The 6,383-nt window shown below is 47.4% G+C and overlaps 1 long non-coding RNA gene across 1 annotated transcript; it reads left to right on the top strand.

Annotated features, from left to right (window-relative positions):
* Positions 1 to 782: 782 nt before the first annotated feature.
* LOC149335309 (uncharacterized) lies at positions 783 to 6,091 on the top strand. Its single transcript, XR_016284051.1, has 2 exons — positions 783 to 1,338; positions 5,051 to 6,091. It is a non-coding gene; the product is annotated as an uncharacterized LOC149335309 (long non-coding RNA).
* Positions 6,092 to 6,383: the final 292 nt, after the last annotated feature.

Below are 6,383 nucleotides of genomic sequence, written 5' to 3'. Positions count from 1 at the left end.
GTACGTACGATTTTGTTGGTGTTGGTGAGCATATGCGAGCTTTCACACTAAAAAACTGTGAAAGGGCCTATTGAGACCTTATTAAGACCTAAGGTGAAATTAAGACTGCTAAGCGGACGAGTGCCAACTGGTCGATGTGAGAAAGGGGGTTGGGATAGTGTGGGGAGTGGATAGCTGCGGGACAAGCAAAAAGATGTTCCGCATTGATGTAGGGGCAGGGGAAATATGGGCAGGAGGTTGCCGAAGCGAAAATGGGACCGGGGCAGGTGGAAGTTTCGAGAGAGCGCAGGTGAGGTCGCCGCGTGCAAGTCGCTCAAGTCCTCGGGAAGGCGACACGCGCGGATCCCGAATGGCTTCCATCGAATCCGCGCAAATCCGGTAACTGGAGACGGGGGAAGAGAAGCGAGTTCCCGAGCGCATACAGAAGCGGAAGGAAATGAAAGTTGTCGGGAATAGGCTTTTGCTGCTTATGAAGCGTGAGTAAAGAAAAGTCAAAGGGTCGAATGCCATCGTTGCAGAGTCGCTGTGCCTCCAGAATGTCGGCGGCCGCTGCGTACGCTGGTGACTCGATCCCCCCACCTCCGTTTCTCTATCAGCATGTTACCGTTTTGTTGCGGAAGCACGCCGAGCCATTTCGCGGAGCTGACGAAAGGCTATACTGCGCATGCGCGAGGAGCAGTGACGTCACACGGCGCACAGCTGGCGCGCCGCCACCATCGCTGCGCGGGGGACTCAGAGGTGCCGCCGCCGCGCTTGCCAGTTGCGCATGCGCAGTAGCGACGCATAGCTAGCGTGCCGGGGCCGCCGCCGCTGCTGCGCGCTCTCCATCGCCTCTCTGTCTCTCCTCGTTGCTTTCGCAATCCTCCAGTTTAATCAGAGCTAAACCACTACCAATTTTTAATCCTCTACGCTAGCTACTAGAATCGAGCACTAGAATTCTATGAAAACGAAGTTTCATTTTCGCGTTTTAGCGTTGTCAACAGCTGACAACTAATGTTAAATTGTGTTTGAAACGCACAAGATTTTCTTTTTTAATGCTACTTTTCTTAATTTTTTGAGAATGTTTTTTTTTTTTTCAGCGCTGCTCTGAGGTGTTGACTGATTCTGAGGGATCCATCTTGGGAAAGCGGCATCTGAGTACGCATCAATCAGGCCGGCAACAAAAATGAGTTGGTTGGAAGTTTGAGTAGAGTTGTGGCGTTGGCGAATGCAGTGTAAATGTATATATGCTGTGCGTTTGCGTCAAAATTTATGGTGCGGACTTTTACTGGACCACGAATAAGCGTATCCGAAGTTGTCTTCGGGCTCTTCTGAACTTTCATCGTCACTTTCTTTCAGGTGAGTACAACTGCTGATCTAAAGTGTGTCTAATCGGTCGGCCGTAAGGTTTTGGTCTTTATGTGGGATTGACACAGCGTGAAGGCGACGACGGGCTGAGGAAGAGAACACTCTAAACAGGCATAGCGCAGAACTTGGAGCATCTTTCATTGAATCTCAAGCTCTGAGTGCGCATGCAATCTGGTTCCGTTTTATTCGTCTGTCCGTTGTCGCTTGTCGCGAATTGGTGACGCGTCCCCGACTGCCGAAGGGGAACGCTATTGCGTGCAGGTTCGATGGAGGAGTAATTCTAGAGGCCCGTGTACTGTGCGATGTCAGTGCACGTTAAAGAACCCCAGGCGGTCGAAATTTCCGGAGCCCTCCACTACGGCGTCTCTCATAGCCTTGGGACGTTAAACCCCATAAACCAACCAACCAACCGAACAAGCAAACTAACAGATCAAAACTTAACAAAACGAAGCCGTATTTATAATTTAAGCGAAAAAAACCAAGAAAAGCACACACTCAACACGTGTACAACACTATAGATTAAAGGAAAGAGAGCAGTTGGGCTTCTGCTTGGGTCTTGGCGTCCGCGCGTTCGGCTGCTGTTTGGGCCTTGGCGTGCTCGCGTTCGGCTGCGCGTGCAGCGCGTTCCTGCTGCTCAGTGGCAACCCACGAACGCAGTTGGGCTATAGTTCGCCATCTCTCAACTCAACTCTTTGCCTAATTCAGCCAAATCCTTTAGCGTTGCATCGTTTCTCTTTACAGACCCACGAAAGGGGGAAAAAAAAACGGCTTCATCCTGTCGCGCGGACGCCAGATTGTCGCGAATTGGTAACGCGTCCCCGACTGCCGAAGGGGAACGCTATCGAACAAGTAAATAAACAGATCAAACAAAACGAAGCCCGATTTATAAATTAAAGGAAAGGATCCAATAAGAAACGAAAACACCAAGAAAAACACCCTCTCAACATGCGTTCAACACTAAAGATTAAAGGAAAGAGTTCACCAGATATGGAGTTTCCCAAGTGAAGTGTCTGCCTTAGTGGCTCAGTGGTTATGGTGCTTGGCTGCTGATCCGAAAGACGCGGGTTCGATCCCGGCCGCGGCGGTCGGATTTCTATGGAGGCGAAATTCTAGAGGCCCGTATATTGTGCAATGTCAGTGCACATAAAAGAACCCCAGGTGGTCGAAATTTCCAGAGCCCTTCACTACGGCGTCTCTCATAGCCTGAGTTGCTTTTGGACATTAAACCCCATAAACCAAACCAAACCAGGTGAAGTGGGAATGCCTTGTTGGCGTCAAGGACGTGGGTTGATGAACTGCGATGTGTCGCTGGCATTGCGTTGAAGGAAGCGGTGGTAGAGAGCCAGGTGGTAAGGAGTGGAGAGAGTTGCTGATGAACTCCAGTCAGCCACCCCGAGAACTTGGCTGCAGCAGCAGGAAAATCTTAATCTTAGCCAAGTCCCATCAAAGACGTCCCGAAACGCCATAAGCTTGTGCAGGCTATCCAAGGAAGCCTCTCTGCAGCACAGACAATCCGTCGACTGCCACCTCCAAACTTGAAAGGGACGCAGTAGGCTTGTGTCGGAGATCCAAGAGAGGGCCCCGGCAGCACGGATCCAATGTCCAATGGCTACCACCACCACGCTTTAATGACCCGACCTTTGCTGGGCGTCTTGCTTCGCACCTCCATTTCCTGACACGTCAGCTCTCCACTTCTCGTACCCACCGCGCTCTTTGTTGACGTCGCCTCGTGCACACCATTTGCACGTGCACACGCGCAACACTGGGCTGGCACGTGCAGTGGTCCACTTTCTGACGCACCACTGTTGGCGCACCGTGTTCCAAAAATCCCCCGACGACTCCGTGTGCACATCACATCGCTACTGTGCTGTGTCATTTTCTATTGTCTTCAGGACATGCTGAAAATGTGTTGTCCAATGTGATTCTCAATATCATGAGATCTTTTTTTACGGTTACTCTTGCGCTGTGTTTACATTTCCTGCCGTCGTGCAGTTTAGGGGTTGTATGCGTGATTATTATAGTCAGATAAAACTTAAGTCTGGAGTGAAGCTCTGCCCACATTTTCAGTCTGTGTGTACTTGTGAACGTAAGCCTGTATTATGTGCCCTGTACTTTTGTCCCACAATGTTTTGCATTGCGGCACCAGATTCTGTTGGGCCTCACCTTAGGGGTTTTTGGCTGTTGTTGATTGTCGAAAGCCTGATTGGCAGGACTGCATATTCCATGAATCCTCATTCATACTCAGGACACCTCCTTGTTGAACAATATGTGGCAAAAAAAAAAAGAAAAAATTAGGCCTCATATACCTGCGCAGTGATCCCACTTTTTTTTCAGAAAAGTTGACATCAGTTTGGAGGGACGGTTCATTACGCGGGTTAAAAAGTTTCTAAGGTATTTTTGGGAGATTCGAAATTTTATGTCATATGTCCGCTCATCTGTCATTCCATCCATCGTCAACAAAAGCACGTGGTCAGACGCGTTCATGTTGCCAATGTTTAGCATCATACACTTTGAAAGGTGTTTGCTGTATCACGGTGCGTTCTGACGATTTTGTAATAGCCAGCGGCACTGGTGAATTGCGGCGAGATAAAGCAAACTTGCTGAACACCACCTCTGAAGGTCAAGTGTGCGCTTTTTACTTAGGGTTAAAAAAACTCTTAGGGAAGTTATGAATGTGTAATGTGAATGTTTAAGCCTTAGCTGTGCTGAGGGGTAAGGCCTTTTCACTTCTGATCTCGAGCTCTCCAAATAACTTGGAGGTCTGAAGGCTCTGCATCCTTCTTAGCATTTCAGTGTCGAGGATGTTTCATAGCATTCTGGTTTAAACTGCTCTGGGCATAGTCAGTGACATGTTTCTTCAATCCACACGTATAACTCGCGTACTGACACAAAGCTGTCCAAAGAGAGCGCAGCTAGAGTTTGCTTTAGCACAACTCAGAATTCAGCGTGAAGCCTAAACGCAACAAGTTGCTACAGTCCTCAATATAGCTGACCAAACATAACCATTTTGTGAGCAGTTCTGGTTTCTACCGGTTTTACGGTTCCTCGAGGTACGTTCTTTTTGGCTGTACATCCTGTAGGGTAACATAGTCTGAACATTCTAAAGATGGCACTTTGTAGTGTTTGTAGCAGTTTCAGAGTTCCATAACGGCACCTCCTAGCATTTGCTGCTATCAGCCGCCGCAGTGGCTTAGTGGTTATGGTGCTCGGCTGCTGACCCGAAAGACGCGGGTTCGATCCCTACCATGGCAGTCATATTTTGATAGAGGTGAAATGCTAGAGGCTCATGTACTGTGCGATGTCAGTGCACGTCAAAGAACCCCAGGCGGTTGAAATTTCTGGACCCCTCCACTACGGCGTTCCTCATAGCCTGAGCCGCTTTGGGATGTTAAACCCCATGAAACCAAAGCAACCATTTGCTGCCATCAGCAGACTGCGTGCCAGAAAAAAAAAAAAAATGATGGCGCTTTATAGTGTTCGTAGCGGTTTCAGAGTTCCATAAGGGCACCTCCTAGCATTTGCTGCCATGAGCAGACTGCATGCCAAAAGAAAAGAAAGTGGGGTGGTCTGCCTATTACACAAGGGAGGAGAAATTGTGCTTGAGAGCCAAAGTGGTGGTACATTCATTTTGCGAGCATGCTCATTACACGAGAAAATATGACGTGCATATTATTTCAGAAAGCATCGTTTTTCTCTTTTGCAGGTGCTGAGATGGCTAGGAACAGGCGTGGCAACTCACTTAGTGGACTGGATTCACAGCCTGGGAGTCGTCAACGGTTCCAGTGCTGTAACTGCAGTTATGCCACTGATCGGCACTGTGACTTCAAGAAACACGAGAGGATACACACAGGAGAGCGCCCCTATCAGTGTGGTCACTGCAGTCGGAGTTTTGCAAGGAGCCACGATCTGACAGTACATCTGCGCACCCACACAGGCGAGAAGCCGTACAAGTGCATTCACTGCAGCAGAAGCTTCGGACTCATTAGCAACTTCAACACACACCTTCGCATCCATGCAGGCGAAAAGCCACACCAGTGTCACCTTTGCCAGAAGACCTTCTCACGGAAGTCAAACCGAGACCGTCATATGCAAATTCATATTCTCGAAAAATTATCCAAGTGATGCTCGTGATTGGGAGAATTTATGCTGCAGCCGAATCGCAGTGAGCAGAATAGTCGCGCGAAGTTTCCACTGTTCCATAAGGGTGTGTGTACTAGCTTTCTGCAGGCAGTCTCTATGCATTGCATGGGTGCAGGAAAATTTCTTAGATGCATAAGAATTTTTTTTCCTGTGTGTATTTGAACCGTTATGAACCGTGTTCTTTGCTTGATTGCAGTAAACTGTAGCATGAAGGAAGTGCATTAGCAATAGAAAGATGTGTTTGCTATGTATTAAGGCTAGGTTGAAGTTTAACATTCTTTTGCTGCCTGTTGCATTGTGTGCCTGGACAGGGAAAAGGTCACGAAACCTGAATTAGAAGACCAAGCAGAGTGTATGAACGTGGCTTGAATGTTATTTTGTGGTGGAGGTTTCTTTTTTTTTTTCATTGAGAGATTGCAAGCCTTTCTTTTTTCTTGCACCCGACAATCTGTGTTAAATTTTTTTTTTTTTCACATCTTTGTGTGATTGAGATTGAGAAATTACAGGCTTTTCTTTTTTACTTGCACCCAACGGTCTGTGTTAAAAAATTTGGTTTTTGCACAATTTTTGTGTGTTGGTGAGGTATAAATGGAAACTCTAGTCCCTGTCATGATGTGGTGCGTCATCTTTGTTTTTGGGCACTGCAAAGGATATGGAGCGTTAATATTTGCAGTAGCAATTATAGGTCTGTTATTTTTTGTCTTGCAGCGTTTCTTCAGGATGTGATAATGATGAAAATAGATTATGTAGAATGAACTTCCTTTACTTCGGAATACAGGACAAACAGGATGAAATCTGGGTAGACTTTAAGGAGAAACAATTGCTTTTTGTTAGGAGCATTTGGGCATAACTATGACTGCTTCCTAATTTGAAAGAGTTCACAGACGAGGCAGATT

This window comes from Amblyomma mixtum, chromosome 7, assembly GCF_055824585.1.
Source record: "Amblyomma mixtum isolate Tamu chromosome 7, ASM5582458v1, whole genome shotgun sequence".
Classification (NCBI taxonomy): Eukaryota; Metazoa; Arthropoda; class Arachnida; order Ixodida; family Ixodidae; genus Amblyomma; species Amblyomma mixtum.
This window is presented reverse-complemented; position numbering and strand designations above follow the sequence as displayed.